At 46.5% G+C, this 17,810-nt stretch overlaps 2 protein-coding genes across 10 annotated transcripts in view; one reads left to right on the top strand and one right to left on the bottom strand.

The window, feature by feature from the left end:
- LOC138513884 (uncharacterized) overlaps positions 1-17,810 on the top strand; it is a 588,633-nt gene that overhangs the window by 229,673 nt on the left and 341,150 nt on the right. The window lies entirely within an intron of this gene.
- The window catches only part of SLC43A1 (solute carrier family 43 member 1), a 383,027-nt gene that overhangs the window by 114,997 nt on the left and 250,220 nt on the right, over positions 1-17,810 (bottom strand). The window lies entirely within an intron of this gene.

Raw genomic sequence — 17,810 nt, forward strand, 5'->3', positions numbered from 1 at the left:
GGAGGGAGATAGGAGAGGATCAGGAAGTGCACAGGAAAAGGAGGGACAAGAGGCCCTGTGGGAGGAGAGTAAATGTCCTGCAAGCCTCCTTTTCCAGCCGGTCAGCAACAAAACCAGGACTTCCGGAATCAGCAATGAGAAAGTTTAATTTTGTCATACCTGTGTACAATTAAGGACCCAACACCAGTGTAGGGATCTCCTTCCCTTTTGAACCGGGACAGCTGACCCAGCCCTTTAACACGAGGTAGCAATACTTTGAGATGAATGAGGATGCAGAAGTTACTCAAACATCAATAATCAAAACGACTCAAGAAGTTGGCAAAGTTGACTGTTTTAATATCAATGATCTAAAACAGGGAGAACAACGGACGTGTCATAGCATGGTCTCTCAATTTACTTCACAAAAAACATCATACTTATAATAAAAAATTGTCATTGATGACTTTAACCTACGTATTTACTAATGTCATCTTACGTGTCAAACTACAAAAACCTAGTGGCAAATGTGATATGCTTAAGGAGAAAATCTAAGTATACGTTCCATACTAGTCTAAGAAAGTGATAGGCTCCTTAACATCAGGTGGGACTACTAAGCCCTCCCCTCAAACAAGACACTACGAATGCCCCCTACAATGGGTTGGCACTCTTACATCCGTCAGTACCTTTCCACCCACATCAGCAGCACTCAGGCTGGACTTCCAGGTGCTGGTGAGCTGGTCATAACCACAGCTTCTCACCAATTAGCATATCATCTATCATTACCTCAGTAGTATGCACGTCAATTAAGGCTTTGAACTTGGCCTTGGAAATGTTCTGTGCTCTGGAGAATACATGTGAGTAGAGGCACACTCTGCCCTTATGCGTAGGTGTGGTTTGTCATGTTTGTCCAGGTCCATCCATCCACGTGACTGAAGACCACAAATTTGAGCTCTAGTGCATTTAAAATACTATATTTTAATAGACCTCTGACATCTTCCTTGTTTTCGTCGATGCCTTCTGAACAGGAGTTTCATTCTTTGTAACTAATATCTGCTCATCCCAGTCCGATAAGACCTTGGTTTCTTGGCAGTGATCCAGCTTTGCCTTTCTGAGATCCACTTCTGTAATTTCATTGTTTTCAACTGTGACACACTTGAAAAGGCCTTCCTTCTCTGGTTCAGCTCTGCTATAATATGTTGTGGAAACATCCATTCTTTACCTACTCCTGTGTATGTATACGTTGGTGCAAGCCACAATCTATTCTCTATAAATATAGCCTCAATAATACTTAATCTTCTTGCGTTTCTTTGCATCTGTACACGTGTAAAATAACTTGATATCTTCATTGTTTCTGTAGCATAAGTTTCTTCATCTCGAGCCCGAGATGTCACTTATCTTTGATACTTTCTTGATGCCTTATAGAGTATAGTCACTTCTCTTGTCTCTGCATCTCTTCCATGTACATCAGTCTGGCTTCGTGTGACATCACCAATCTGCTCGTTCATTCATTGGTCCTGCTTTTTCTGGGGTTTCATTCAAATAGCCATACTGTCTCATATGCAGATATGGCTTTCTCAATGGGAACCTTGCCTCCAGGATTCTCCTTGGTATCTGTATTTTCACTGGTACTGCACGTGTCTCACACTCTGGTTCCCAACATATAGGCAATATGGGCGAGATGGTTGAGGTGGGGGTACTTGGCATTGTTTCTACACCCCCCCTCTGGGTGATTCATCGACCACTCTCCCATCATCCTTCACATCTAGATATCCTTTTCTGAAAAAAATGCTTCTTTGGGACCCATATCTTGATTACTTCTTTCAGGCATCCAGCTGATTTCACATGCTCATCCTTGTTCCAGGTCATGAACATGCACTGGCCACTTGGACCATAATAGATCCATCTTCCCACATACTTCTTAGGGTTCTTTGGATGCAGGAATCTCGTTCCCTAAGGAGCACGGATGCTGTCTTTCACGAAATCCCTGATTTCCTCATCTGTCAGCTCTTTGGTCTTCCATCCTGATTTTACATCAATCATGATCTTCATCCCTATGGCTTTCTTTGCTGTCTTCTTGCATTGTGAGATTATTATCCTAACCACACAGAATCCAAGCAATATCATCACTATCAGGGCACAGAGAAACTTAAAAATATCTGCCATAAATTGTGGGACCCAAGAAAAGAGCGCTCCAAACGTCCACCATTTGGATATGCAGCTTCGTCAGCATCTCTATGGCCTCTGTCAAGGTGCCATTCTCATCATCCTGAGAAGGTATAAATGTGCAACATGATTCCCCAGTTTTTGCACAAACGCCTCCATCAATAGCTGTGATCATGTCCAGGATATATCTATTCTGAAGAGTCATCAGTCGTATGGCACTCAGCTCCTCCCTGGTAGCATTGACTCCCTTTATGGTAGTGTTGATTGTCTGCAACAACTCCCATCTGGTAATTTGCAGCCATTTAGTATTTGCTCCAACCTGGATACTCTGCATAAAGATCAACATGAATATCGACAAAGTCTGGCTGAACAGTCTGTGTTCATATGGAATGGAGTCAAAGGCTTCTATAGACGTGGCTGAGAAATAGTTATCTCTCTTCATTCTACTTATTTTTTTTTTTTTACTTGATTTTAATCGAAAAGCTTTTAACGATTTTTACAAGAACCTTTCTTCTTCAGATGCGCCTATGCGCTCTCATACTGTGTTTGCGGAGATAAAAGTCTCAAGTTAAGGTCATCTGAACCATCTGTCTTATGATTATGATGCCTCTTAACTGTTTACAGAGATTGAAGGAGGGATTAGAGATGTCGAAGTCCCCACCTCCTCAGATGTTGATATGTAAGTCGGTGCGTTAGGAATCATTTCGAAAGCTATATCTATCAATTTCACTGCTGCGATGGTCCATATCGTTGTCTCTCCTGAGATTATCAGTTCCACAGGTGAGCATCTGCTTTTGGAAAGCTGTCAATGTTCAGATAACTTTTAGGAAACACCAACGCTGGAACATGGACGTTTACTATGGAACATCATCCTCCCCAGTCTTTGGGCATCTTCATGTAAGCTCTGGATCCACACGCTCAGTAATGATACATGATCACTGCTGTCCCAATGTTTATCCCATGTGCCTCAAAGATTCGACATTACCTCCTTCATCAAAATACAAACTCAACTGCCCCTTTCCTGATTTGGCTCTGCCCCCTTCTCCTCCTCCCGCTTCCCGCTCTGGTTTCCCAGCTCCCATTAAAGGCACAGTAGCCTGCAACACCACTGACGGGCTTATGTTCAGAGTTCGAGTCTAGTATTCTTCTACCAACCGAGTGGGCCGCCTGATGACCCACTTTGGGCGTCTTCTTTTTTCTGCAGTGCTTCTGTTAGCTCTCCCTTCTCCTTGTTTGTTCCTGTTCTCTATCTCTCTGGCTGAGGGAACCCATGGGATATCATGGGGCTCATGCCATTATGGTTCCGGATCTGCTATTGGTGTGTTCTTCTCTTCTCATTTGATGAAGTGTTTGAACTGCGAGACATTCCTGGTGACCTCATGTTGTGCGTTTTGAGCTGTTACCATGGTCCCTTTGAGGGCCACTACGGTGAGGGTTTAGGTGAGTAGCGGGTGTCTGTCTTCCTGGTCATTGGCTGTCTTACTAGCACCTCCTCGCACACCACAAAGACCTTGGGCGCTGCTCTACTTCGAAGGTCAGTGTCTTGTTTGGCGTGTTCCTTCCAAACAGCATCTCTTGCCATGATATCTTCGTTCGGTTCTGCTGGGTCAGTCAAGTTTCTCATCAACCTGGTCTGTACCTGGTAGCACATCAGTAGCTCGGCCGGTGTTCTGCTGGTTGCTTCATGAAGGGTGTTCTGATAGTCTTTGAGCATCCTGCACTGTGCTTGGTGGGGGTTCACTGCTTCAACATGGGCCCTGTGGATGGTCTTTTTAATGGACGCCATAAACCATTCTGCCATCCCATTGGCTTGTGGCCATCTGGGGATGATCTTTTGATGCTGGAACCCATGTGTTTTGCAAAAGTGGTGAAGTTGTGGCTGCTGAACGGGGGTCCATTGTCAGATTTGATTGTGTGTGGTATGTCCCATTCACTCAGCACTTTGTTGAATGTGGTTGCCACCTGTGGGTATGCCGTCGTGCCCAGCTTCTTGGCGATCTGGAATCTTGGGTATTTGTCAATTAATACTAGCAAGTAGTCTCCTGTGTCCATCGGGCCGTAGAAATCAACGGCCACTGGATCCCATGGTCGGTCTGGGATTTGTGTGGGGTGTAGTGGTATGGCTGATTCTTCTCTTGCGGTGCATTGGCAGGGCAGGCAGTTTCTTACCCTCTCTACTACAAGGGTGTCTATGAAAGGAACCAGACGTTGCACCTCAGCTGCCTTTTTTGTATTGTCTGCCCCTCTGTGTCCTTCGTGAGCTGCTTTGATCACTTCTTATCTGAGCATAGGAGGGCTTACTAGCTTGCATCCTGTCAGCAGTATTGAATTGTCCTTGACGGCCAGTTCGTGTGGATATTGGCCAGCCTCTCAATCTCCTGTCTGCTGGCACCTGGGTGGCTTGCAAGCTGCCTCCTATAGTCTGTCCATTTGTTGCTGGTGGCCAGTCTTATGGCCAACGACATGGACGCGCCGGCTGCTGAGGCGGAGGCCACCGTCTCAAGCCAGAGTGCATGCGGTAGTGCATTTAGCATGACATAGTTGAGGTATTCACTGTCTCCCTTCCTTTTTGTTTGGTTTCCTGTAGGGTGAGGTGAAATGTAGTCTGCAGGGTTCTGCCCCCTCCCCCCGGGTCTGTGGATGATCGAGTAGTCGTATTCTTGCAGGCGTATGCCCCACCTCTCAATCCTCGGTGGCATTTTGGTCCTGGAATTTCTGGAAAGTGAAAGGCGGGCCTAATGGTCGGGGATTAAGGTGAATTTCTTCCCTATGACAAAGTCGTGGAAATGTTCACATGCCCAGACTGCCGCTAGGCCCTCCTTCTCGGCCTGCAAATAGGCTGTTTCCGTGGGTGAGATGGTGCTGCGTGCCCACTATGTGCCTCGGGTGTGTGTCTTCTCTACAGGTTTGTGCAAGGATGGCGCCAAGTCCAAACTGGCTGGCATCCACTATTATTTTTGTGTGCCAGGTGGGATTAAAGTCGGCAAGTCATTTGGTTTTCTGCTAGCACCTGCTTCACCTTGTCGAATGCGCCCTGGCATTCATCAGTCCATTGGAACAACATGTCTTTCTGTAGCAGGCGTTGTAGGGGCTCTGTGTGAATCGCGTAGTGCGGGATGTACCGAGCACAGTATCCCGCCATTCCAAGGAATGACCACACTTCTGCCTCCTATCACAGTGCCAGTAGATTGGTGATGGTAATCACTTTGTCCGTGTTCGGCATCATCCCGCATCTGAGAAGACGTGACGAAAGAATCTCAGCCGTCGCTTGTTAAACCTGCATTTCTCTGTTTAGTGTGAGTCCAGTGCTCTGTAACACCTTGCACGTGAGCAGTAGCGCCATGTCGTTTTCTTCCTATGTGGCCCCAAAGACCAAAATGTCATTACTGTAGTTCAGCGCAGATTTGATCGGGTGAATGACTCTCCGGATGGTCTCCTGAAAGATCTCTGCAGCTGAGGAGATGCCAAAATGTAGACGTTGGTAACGAAAAAGGCCTTTGTGGGTTAAGAATGTGGTGATCACCTTCGACTCCGGGTGCAGTTCTAGCTGGTGGTACCCCTAGACCAAATCGAGTTTTGAAAATGTGGTCGCCCTGTTTAACTGCACTATCATGTCTTCAATACACAGGCCGGGCTGACGCTCCCGTTGAATGCCAGTGTTTGCCACTTTCATATCAACCGCCCTCCTTAGGGATGATCACGAGTGGGGAAACCCACGGGTGGGGTGCAGTGGCTGGTTCGATGATGCCGTTTCTCAGTAACTGGTCCAATTCCTGTGATACCACTCCTTGGAAGTGAAACCCCACTCTCCTGGGGTGCTGGGGGATAAGTCGTATTTTCTCATTGATGTGTAGTTTTATGAGCACGTTCTTGAGTTTCCCCAGTCCTCTACATAGGTCCGGAAATTTTGACTGAATGACTTCCTTCGAGATTGGGCGGTCCCGAGCGTTAGCGTGAGACATGGCATGTACCATTTCCATTGGTGATCCCGAGGATTGAATCACTTCACAGTCCTGGTAGTGGAAGTCTATTAGCCCTAGCGCACTCGTGGTGTGGTAGCTCAGGAGGCAGCAACCCTTTGTAGGGCTGCGTATTACATGAATTAAAGTGTTGATTTACTGCCCATTGTGGAACAGCATGCATCGAAATTGTCCAACAGAGTGCAGTGGCTGGGCAGCACCCCACTGGAATATTCTTGATGATGACTTTGTGACGTCCGGCTTCTCAGGCATTTGTAGGAACTCCTATTCCCCCATTATGTTGACTGTTGCTCCTATGTCGACTAGGAAGCAGTAATGTCTGTTTCCTAGGTTGATGGTGACCCTGGGTGCCTTCTTCGCTTCTAGATCATCTCTAATGAGGTTAACGTATTCATCTGCTTGCATGTGATCATAGTCATAGGAATAGTCGTATGACTGCCCTGGTTGTTGTTGTTGATGGTCTACCAGGTAATGGTACTGCTGTGGGGGCTCATCATATTCATCCCCAAATTGTGTGCTCAAGTCCCATTGATTGTAATTTTGCTCCGGGTCCTGCACTGTCATTTCGTCCATGGCTCTTACGAACCGCTGCTGGCCTTGGAACTGTGCTTGTTGGGGTCGTGGGGCATAGTGCGGTTGTTGGAATGTCCTGCTGAAGTGTCTGCCCTGTGGTGGGTGGTTCATTCTCGGGGTGGGGAAAGGCTTTCCTTCTCGACACACAAACTGGAAATGTCCTTCCCTTCCACAATTAGAGCCAGGCATGTTCTGGAATGTGGGAAATTCATTCTGCATCATTAGCATTGTCTTTGGATCCGTTGAAATGTCTGGTTGTTGAGCCAACCCACGGGGGTGGCCCCGCTCAGCTATTCTCTGGGGGTGAATTGCTGCTATGGACTCATTTCGCTCACCTTTGTCCCTTGTTGTATTCCCGATGGACACCGCTTGTCTGTCAACTCTCTCGAAAATTATTGCCAGTTCACTGACTTCATTGATGGATAGCGGTTTTTTGAGGAGTTGTTTTCTGAATGCTGGTGAGAGGTACCCTTTGATCACTCATAGTCTAATCCCCTCATCAACTGAGAATTCATGGAATCGGCAGTGTGTGCTCTTTAGCTGCAGGCGTGTTATGAATTTGTCTATGGTTTTGTCAGTTCTTTGAACGCACTGGTTGAAGACGTACCGCTCATTGTCTCTGTTTGGTTCTATGATGAGTTTCTTGTTGAGGGCCGTGATGAGTGATGCATAGGTGTCTTTTTCATTTGGAGGGATTGTCTTGACGATTGTTTTTATCTCACTCCCAACAAGTTTGATAAACATTTCACACATCGTAGGTGACAGCTCCTCCCCTGCTGCCTTGACAAAGTAGTTGAAGTCTTTGACCCATTCAACCAACCTGGGGCCTTTGTCACTCTGTGGGACCAGCCTGAATGGGAATGGTTTCCTCAGAAGTGTGGCCTTGGATTTCGAGGCCACGTCTGCTGGTTGATTTCCCTATCTTGTTGGTGAGCTTGGTCCGCTCATGATCATCCAAACTGTTGTATGGAGACTGCTTCCTCTAACTCCTCCTTACAAGTGTCTCTCTGGTGGGTAATTGGGTTGCTGGGTGATGCACCTTTAGAGTCTTGGGGCCTGTGCCTGTCTAAGGTATGGCCCTATAAAAGAAGGAAAACCTTGATTGCAGAAATGGCTGCAATATGCTTCTCTGCCAGCAGGTAGCAGTGTGGCCTCCTTTTTTCCCGTTGCAGGCTCTCACCTGTGGTTTAGTTTCTTTCCAGGCTTCAGTTTGTTCCTTGCCAGGGTTCCTCCTGGTGGTGCCGTGACCTGAGACTCCCTCTCACGTGGGTTGGGGACTCTCCTATGTGCTTCACTATGCTGCAAATGCGTGGTTCTTGCTGTGTGTCTTGCGCGCAGCATGCCTTCTCTCTCTGTCAGTGGGATTTGCCATGACATTTATCTTGTGAGGGATGGTGGGATCGCCTGATGAGGAGGACAACGGCAGATTGCCGTGTGGATGAGGTGGGATCGCCTGGCGCACAGGAGGTCGGCGGACAGCTGTGTGGATGAGGTGGAATCGCCTGGTGTGGAGGATGATGGCGGATTGCCATTGGAGGTAGGCGGGATCGCATGGCAGCGCTTCAGGGACGCGGCGGGAATCACCGGGGGAGGCGGACGTTGGTGTGCGGGACAAGCCTTATCGCCAGTTGTCGTACCTGAGTACAGATTAAGGACACAACACCAGTGTAGGGATTTCCTTCCCTTTATTACCTCCTTCTTCAAAATACAAACTCAACTGCCCCTTTCCTGCTTTGGCTACGCCCCCTTCTCCTCCTCCCGCTTCCCACTCTGGTTTCCCGGCTCCCATTAAAGGCACAGTAGCCTGCAACAAGTTTGATTACAGGTTCATCCCATCTGAGGAGGAAGGATCAAGCCATTGAAATCAGCTGCAGCAGTTACCCTTTGGTCAACAGGGCCAGGGGGATGTAATGGGCACTCTCCCCCATATGGACACAAATACTCTACAATAATTCTAGAATGGCCTGGGCTACACACCTATCGGATAGGGTCAATTAATAATGAATGAGTGTGTGACCCACAAAGACGTTTCGCTGTAGTGATGTAGGGGACACCCTGAAGTGTTTAAGGTATCAGAGATGGATGACATGGGGCACCCGGAAGTACTTATATGTCTGGAAATGGCACGTCACTCTGAATTAAATCAAATGTTCAACAATGGACTGGTTCACATGGGGATGGGATCCCCTGCAAGATAACTCTTGTAGATGGAAATCTGCCTCCATATTTTACTCCATATAGGTCTGGCATGAAATATTTGGCACGTATAACTTCACAAGGGTTTAGGTAAGGGTTAGCACAGCTATGTCCGGTGGTAGATGGCTGTGAATACTTGGGCATTGTCAGGGGCAGAGCCAGCCTCAACATTTTGGGGGGGCTGGATGGCATTTTTTAAAGCTGGAATTGAGAGGCATGCAATTGTGCTACAGACACGCCCCTCCCCCCATCGAGCCCAGAAAGCTGAGTAGATATTACGACTTTCCTTGGCCTAACAGATGCATCTTGCACCCCAAATCACCAGAGGCATAGCCAGGATGTGTGTAACATGTGTTACATGTGGGGAGTGAAACTAATACAGTGGAGCACATCCTCTGCACCCGACCAAATGTGCAGAAGTGAACGAGCATAGTGAGGGAGCGCAAACAAATCAAAGATGTTCCAGGGGGAGGGGTTCTCCCACTGAGAATATTTAATAAATAATGGGTTAAAATGGTGCATTTTACAGTGCACTTTCTGTGATAAATTAGGTAACAACCTGTGAGGAATTTGATTATCCGCACGGGGAGTGTGCGCTCGCATGGGCTTGTTTGATTTTTTTATAATGAAAATGGATGATGGGAGATCAACCTCGGGAAATGTGTGCAAACATTTCCCACACATTTCATCTGCTCACCGCACAAAACGCATAGTCACGTGTACCCTGGGAGGACACAGCCTACATGCGCTGTCCTCTCCTGTCATATCCAGCTGGAATGTGACAGCCACGGGTACATCAAAGCATCTCAAGAAGGGGAAAGGCCCACCTTCCTCCAATTATGGGCAGCCTAATTAGAATATCAAAGGCTCCATTGATCTGCTTTCCCTTTGTCTAATCCGGCTGGTGGCAGTACATACTAATGAGAGATAATTGAGACAAGCCTGTGAAGTGGCCTGGGTGCCGGACAGACAACAGGAAGGCGGGGCTAACACCCCTGTGGTATGCAATGTGTCAACTTGAAGCTAGTTCCCACCCCCATGTATGAAAGGCAGTGAAATGCATGTCTGGGTACACTATTTACCTTAGTCACACCCCTGCAGAGCTGACCCCTTTCAGAGGGGAGAAATATGTGAATTGGGGAGACAGAATGTCTGCTCTCACCACATACTTCAAGGGAAACCTGTGCTTTAATCAAGAGTCACAGAGGGCCCAGTTAACCAGAGAGACACTTTGATCTACAACAGACAGGAGGATGGGTGGGACTTAGGTATATATTGTCACCCATTACCTTTTCCTGTAGCAGAGCACTCTGATCCTGACCTCATGCATAACAGAAGATTGTTGGTGGGGACCCAGTATTGGTACATTAATGTAGGCTTAGCCTGCACCAATAACTGGGGCCCATTTGGCTTTAAAACAGGGCTGAACCCGTCATTTAGCAGATCATCTGACGACTTTGAAAGGAGTAAGAGGACTCATTTGGACCCGGGCTGAAGGTACAGCCTACCTTACATCTTCCGCCAGTGAAAGAAGGCCAGGAGTTCCAAGAGGGAAGCAATATCCCTCCCCTAAATATCTCCCAGGGAACACAGGGAGTTACCGGACTCAGAGGACCCGTCCAGCAGCTCCAGAACCAGTACCCAGCCAGTACACAGTGTGCCCTGCTAGGTTCTGCCAGCAAGCTTTCTAGGTGAGAAGTGCCAGAGAGTATATGAACTAAGGACAAGGCTGTTGCCTACAAACACTCTCCTCAAGAACTTCTTAAGCACCAGGTACATTGTGGTTCTACCCCTGTGGTCCTTCTCTGAAGGCCCCTAAAGACAGTTACGACCCTTTGCCCCTTGGTGCTGAAACCAAATAATCTTGAACAGTAAGACTGATTACTTTACCAACTACCCTCCTGTCAGTATCCAGAGTGCATCCCTTTCCTTCGTGAAACTGTCTGTCCTCTGTGTTCCTTTACAAGGTAGGTTGTATTTTGAAGTGTGCTAGAAATGTTTGTTGTAGTAATAATAAAGTAGATGTTTGTATACAAGCTTGACTGGACAGTCCCTTTTATCTTTGGGTAATAATTGTATTTTTGCTGTGTTGCAACTAACCAACGATCCGCGACCTTGCAGAGATAAGCCTGCCGTTCCGTCCAGGTTACCAAAATTGGACATGGAGGTTTATAATTGACTTGTGTCCCAATCTGTTCAGATCCCTTCCGGTGTACCAGAGGTGTGGGGCTGATTGATGGTTTAGAAACCGATATTCATCCCTCGACCAATGGTGCCCCGGAAGTTGATTCGTCACACAACCCACACAGTTTTCAATCGGTTTTGTAAGGTAAGACATGGAAATAATACATTAGATGCCGAGTCACAAACAATGCACAGAAGCATTTCCCAAGGCATTCTTATAAAGCCTTTGCCCGCTATTTTTCAGTACTCTGCAAGTGTAAAAAAAAATGTCATATTGATTTTGCCCACACGTGTCCATTCTGGTGCACCTATATATGGCAGTATTCCCACATAAGAACATACTCATGTTTGTTTTCCCCTTAATGGCAATAAAGATTCTATAACAAAACATGTTCATGCTGGCTCTGCCAATATATGCCAGTATCCCCCGTGAGAACATACTCCTGTTGGCTTTGCCTTAAAGGAAGTAAAAAATCCACGACACAGTAAGAAAACATGTCCTGGCTGGCTAGCCGGTGAAATAGCTCAGCAGGTTTAGAGCTTGCGGTTGCGATCTGAGTCTGGTCACAAGTTCAAATCCTGGCAAGGCCAACTCAGCCTTTCATCCTGTGGAGGTTGATAAATGAGTACCTTCTTCAGTTCAGTGATAATTGCATGTGCGTATGTTATCTTTACAGTGTTTTGGTAAAGGTACTTTATAAATATATCATTATACAAATTCCCCTCATAGAGAACACTCAGCATTGTTGTATTTACCCCCTACAGCCAGTAAAACTGTAATGCCCACCAACCCCATGTAAGGACAGTTATGTTGTCATTTGTCTTTAAATAGTACACAAAAAGCAATGCCACAGTAAGGAAACATGCCCTCCCCCATGAAAATACACTCAACATGTTGGCTTTGCTCTTATTATGAGTACAGAATTTCCAACCAGCCCCGTTGTTGTACCACCCCCCCCCCCCCCGCTCCAACTACTCCTTCACATAATAACACTCAAGTTGACTTTGCTTTGCCCCACAACACACCAGCAAAACATGCCATGCTCCCGTCCAAAAATGTTCATGCTCCAATGACCCTCCCCAGGCCCCATACACATATGCACACATATGCAGATACACTCACACACCTACACACATACAGATACACACACAGATTCACATATATACAGATGCACACACACATATACACACACATTCATACACATTCACCCACCAACCCCACACCCACACAGCTTGCCTGCCATTCACACAAGCACGCAGAACCTTCACACTGCACTGTCATTCACACGTGCACTAGAACCATGTACACCATTCCCACTGCATTCATTTATATGTGTACACTTCCAGACATCCCCGCCACATAACCATACACAACCTTACACACTGCCTCGCATGCATGCGCAAATGCATGTATGCAAAACTTGCCATCACACAAACAAAACCTTTTTAGTTTGGGCTATTAGGTGGCAGAGACACCTACAAGCTGAAATTATTGCATTAGAGTACAGATGGGGAGAACTGGCATATGAGATGGGGCACAAAGCTTGAAGGTGTTTGGATGTTTGCCCAGCCATTGACTGCCCATGGCCATGCTAATCCTATGGCCATTCCCACCCAGTTCCTGCCCCTCCCCGCCCAAAACAGCTCCTCATGGGAAGTCTCTGTGCTCGCTTTAATGTAGACTTACATTCAAAATTTCGACTCAAAATGCCTGCCAGTGTTTTTTCAAAGCAGTGTTCTGATAGTTAATGACTTAATTGGAGCTGTAAAGAGAATTCTGGTGTACTAAAAATGTCTTATCTGGGTGTGCCTTCAGCCACTCGATTTATTAGCACCGTGCATGTCCTTCACCGAAGATCTGCTAAATACAAATATTGGCAAAGACGACAGTTTTGGCTTGTGTACAAGTATTAGGCATTTGCCAGGCAATGCTATTAGATGCCCAGGTACTCACACCATGTTGTCCTGGCTACCATCAATGGGCAGTTAATACCACTATGTCAGTGCCTGGCAAGTGCCTTTCCCATGCCCATACAAAAGCCCAAACGCTTGGCATTGCCAATGGTTATTTCCTTACCCGTTTCCCTGCGGACTGCTCAGGCCGTACCCTATCTATGCCTCTGCAACTCACAGGCTATTTAGTTAATGCTAATTATTGGAGGTGTGAGCCATCTAAAAGATGCGCCCAGCAGCTAAGCCTTTAACTTCATCATTTCGACATAGGGGGGTGTATTGATCTTCCCCTGGCAGTCTTTTGTCCTCTGCCTCTGTTCGCTTTCTGCTGCCACAGTCATTACACTTTTCTCATCTCAAAGAGCTCACTTTTCAAGTTTAAAAGTGAGTAAATAAGCTGCTCTCTGAGGTGGGAAATTTGACAGGTTCTTGCTGTCTGAGACCCAGGCTGGGCGTCAAAGCATGTGAGCGCCTTGAGGCCCACGGGTGAATGGCGCTACATAAGAACATGATAGATAGATAGATAGATAGATAGATAGATAGATAGATAGATAGATAGATAGATAGATAGATGTCTGCTGCTTCAAATTGGGAGCGGGGGAGGGGGCTTCAGTCCTCCCAAGCCCAACCCTGGTGCCGCCCATGGGCATTGTATCGGCACGGCAAGAGAGGTGGATGTAAATCGGCTATCCACGGGCTCTCTGGAAATACAGTGGTAACTCTGAATTCATTGAGTAGTGGTATCTTCTGAAAGGTGGGGCGAGCAACATCTGCAGCATCTGCCTCTCCCGCATATCAAGGCTCTGCAGGGGAGACTTTAAATACTAAAAGTGAGCACAATTTAACACCATTACTGAGCCAAGATCATCATTTTGCACTTGATGAAACTGCAAAATTATGCTTTTTCACCCAAATGTGCCTATGAGGAAACTGTAGAAATAATCTTATGCAAGTAGGTAATTAGCATGAGATTTCAATTGACAAATGTAAGCCTGTAAGCCTAAAGTATTCTTATCTTCGCGCCCTGATACCTTCGGGCCCGGCACGCGTTACAAATAAAGAAACAAACAAACAAACAAACTTAAGTGTAGAGGTTCAATTTTTTTCTAGGACATTGCCCATGAAAAGTTAGTATGCAGGATATTTTTGTAGAAAATTAAGTTGAAAACTGAATTATGGCTTTTCAATGATTTGATAGAAGAAAAACAGTCCCATTTTATTTAACCTTTATTTTAAAAAATGAAGCGACCTTTGTAGAACACTAGAATACATTTTGAGTACCTTTTTAGTGCAAAATATTCAAGACAAAACGACCTGACAAAGAATTTAGGATTTGTTTCGTTATTGTCCTAGGGAGGAATAGTGCATTCCATGTGATAGTCCGGTTATAAGTAAGTTATAAAACTGTGCTTGGGCCTCCCAGGGTATTTAGACAGTTGCTCTCGGTAAGAGACGGCCCATCCTGCTCCACTGCATTTAAGAGTGTTTGTTTATAAAGAAGATGAGGTTTGTGGTGGACTTGCTCCAGATCAGAGTCTTACTTTAGGAAGCAGCTCTGGTTCATAGACCCTAGCCTAGTTTCAAGTCCCTCAGAGTCGTGCTTTAGACAGTAGCTTTAGATAAAAGGTTATGTGATGTCAGTTCCTGGGATGTCATTGTGCATGTCATGTCCCTTACCCCTTTGGAGAAATTGGCCTCCCTTTCGCAGAGAGTGATGCAGTTTGATTTTAAGTGACCCAGCAGGTTATCTTCTGAAAGACTCTGTTTGCTCTCTGCTGCTTTCCTCACCCAGCAAGACTTTGTCGAGGCCAACTGTGAGAATCATGTGACCATCAAAACCAATAAAATAAATAAATAAATGTGCTGTCTGCAACTGGGCAGATTGAATGCCACTCCCTCATGGTGGCTGGGCTCCTAAAAGGCCTTACCGGCATGAATCTTGCTCAGGCTGATTCTCAGCAGGCCAGGACTACTGAGAGGTAGGCAGGAGCACCTGATGGTGGCTACCCTGTTTGTTGGTGGCATTGCCATTCTATGTCATCTCCACAGACGGGCAGCTAGAGATTTTCTCAAGGCATCCACAAGACCTACAAGCTTGTGGGTTCAGAAAGGGCTCAATGCAAGAAATGCAGGCAGCAGGCAAGGAATGGCAGAGCCATTTTAGGGCAGAGTATTCTCTCTGCCCCCATTTCGGAAGTAGGGAGCTGAACAATGTTTGGAATTGTCAACAGCCCAAGTCTCATTCACTTGGCACAATTATGGGGATTAACCACTTATGTGTTAAGGGTGAGTATGGTTGTTCTTGTAGACTCTGCCCACTTCTGCAGTTAAGTGTTTTTAATGGATGGGGCAGGTCAGGGACGTCATTTAGGGGTTGCCAGAGGTCGCAAGTGCGACCTCCGAGGACTCCCTTGTGACCTCTGTCGTCTCCCTTGCGACCTCTAGAAGAAAAAAAACAAAAAAACCAACCTTTTTTTTATTTACATTTTTTTATGCAAGCTCCTGGGCTGTGGCCAGCACCGTGTGGCTCTTTACTACTGGAGTCGTTGGCTTTCTTGTTCAGGCCCCTTAAAAAAAGAAGAAAAATAAGAACAGGAGTGTCCCACGTTTAACACTTTCAGCACTGACCCTAAATAAGAAAGAATAAGGAATACCAAATAATGTGTCTTGCTGGAATTCTATACAATAATTGCTAGACTCATTAAAGGTTTATTTCAGGCACACTTAAGGGGGTGAGTCACTGATTTAGTCTATTCTTAAACGCCTCAACTCAACCTTTCATCCTTCTGAGGTCGATAAATGAGTACCAACACAGGTTGGGTGATATTAGGTGTATATCTTTTCTACATAAAGCGCTTAAGCGTAAGTGCTATATAATAACACATCATTATCATTTGGTCATGGACATCTGCTTGCATTCACAGTAATTTGTTAATATGCGCCTATACACACTGATCTTAATGATACATATGGCAATCCATTCTTGTATGAAATGTTCATCACATTATAGTGATATCGTAGCCATATTTTTCGTAGTGTACAATGCTATGTGATGCCTCTTCCTGTTTTGTCAACGGGTGAAAGGTTGTGTTCCATTGCTTCCCGGGATATCACTTTGGGATGGGGTCAAATTACATCACTTCCTGTGATGTCATCAGAGGTCAAGGGTCATGTGATGTCACTTCCGCTATCACTGGCATTTTTGTGAAATGACGTCCCTGGGGCAGGTGCAAGCTCCTAACAAGCAATCAGAAGGGATGTATCTTCTTGAAACAGAAGCCGGCAGGCCCCATCTTTGGCCGGAAGCCAATATGTCTGGAGGTGAAGCAGTAGAGGTCAGGTGGCCTCCGTGGCAAATATGGCTAATGTCGGCATATATGAGGGCAGGGTGCATAGGCTTCTCTTGAGAGTTAGTATTTGTATGTATTGAATTTATAAAGCGCTTTTGCCAAAGCACTGAACAAGATCACCAACGGTTCGATAAAAGGCAACTGGTATGAATCACGTGGAGAAAGTATGAGGAAAGTATGTGAGCTTTAAGAGAAGAGCGACATAAGGATAGAGAGGAGGAAGTACGAACCGCTAGAGGTCAATAATTCTAGATATTGTGGGGTAGTAGAAGGAATGGAAACGAGATGGTGCACAAGTCAGTCTAGGAGAAGTGAGCAGAAAAAGAGATTGACGGAGAGAGCGGGTGGAGGCATAAAGAAAACCAGGGAAGAGAGATAAGGAGGGGCCAAGCCGTGTGTGCACTTAAAACAATGCACAAGAAATTAAAAAGAAGACAAGTTTCAAAGGGTTGCCAGGAAATTGACAGCAGTGCACTGGAGATAGAAGAAAAGGTTGCAGAAGAAAGAGCATCCGAATGGAAGAATTGAAAATAGAGCGCAGGGGAGCAAGACAATAAGCAGCAGAAGCACCGCAAAGGACTGTTGGCTGTCCTGGACTAAGCTGCTCGCCGTTTTTGTGCCGCTTGGAAAACGTATTCAGCGCTTCTGGTCTCAGTTTCCACACTCGCGCTGCCGTTCTGCAAGGAGGAAGTCCTTTTCTGTAACCCCTTGCAGTGCCTGACTTTCGTCAGTTCCAGGTACTTGTTGATTGGCCCGCGCCTTTCCACGCCCTCCACACCTCCCCTTATCCTCGGCTCTCTGGCGCACCCGCGCCGCGCACCGCGAAGCACCGCAAAGGACTGTTGGCTGTCCTGGACTAAGCTGCTCGCCGTTTTTGTGCCGCTTGGAAAACTTATTCAGCGCTTCTGGTCTCAGTTTCCACACTCGCGCTGCCGTTCTGCAAGGAGGAAGTCCTTTTCTGTAACCCCTTGCAGTGCCTGACTTTCGTCAGTTCCAGGTGATTGGGCTCTCTTCTCAGTGCACTTCTTCACAGCATTGGAGGAAAGACTGTGTGCTTTTGGATTGGACTGTGGGAGGCGCTAATTTAATAATTTACATGTTTGGTACCTTACTAAGCTTGCTCTTTTTCTTTTTAGGTACTTGTTGATTGGCCCGCGCCTTTCCACGCCCTCCACACCTCCCCTTATCCTCGGCTCTCTGGCGCACCCGCGACGCGCACCGCGAAGCACCGCAAAGGACTGTTGGCTGTTCGCGGTGCGCGGCGTGTGGCGTGGGATTGCACTGATGCTGTGGTAGGCATTGTGTGCCAGTCGGGCTTCACATCTACTCTGGCTTTTGCTACTAGCCATATCTGTTCTACACTTCACTTGGCTTAGGCTGTATAATTTACAACTTGGTGAGCATTACGTTGTCTCCTTTCTATCAGGTGTAG

The sequence above is a fragment of the Ambystoma mexicanum genome, chromosome 12 (genome assembly GCF_040938575.1).
Source record: "Ambystoma mexicanum isolate Mex_15411 chromosome 12, UKY_AmexF1_1, whole genome shotgun sequence".
Lineage (NCBI taxonomy): Eukaryota > Metazoa > Chordata > Amphibia > Caudata > Ambystomatidae > Ambystoma > Ambystoma mexicanum.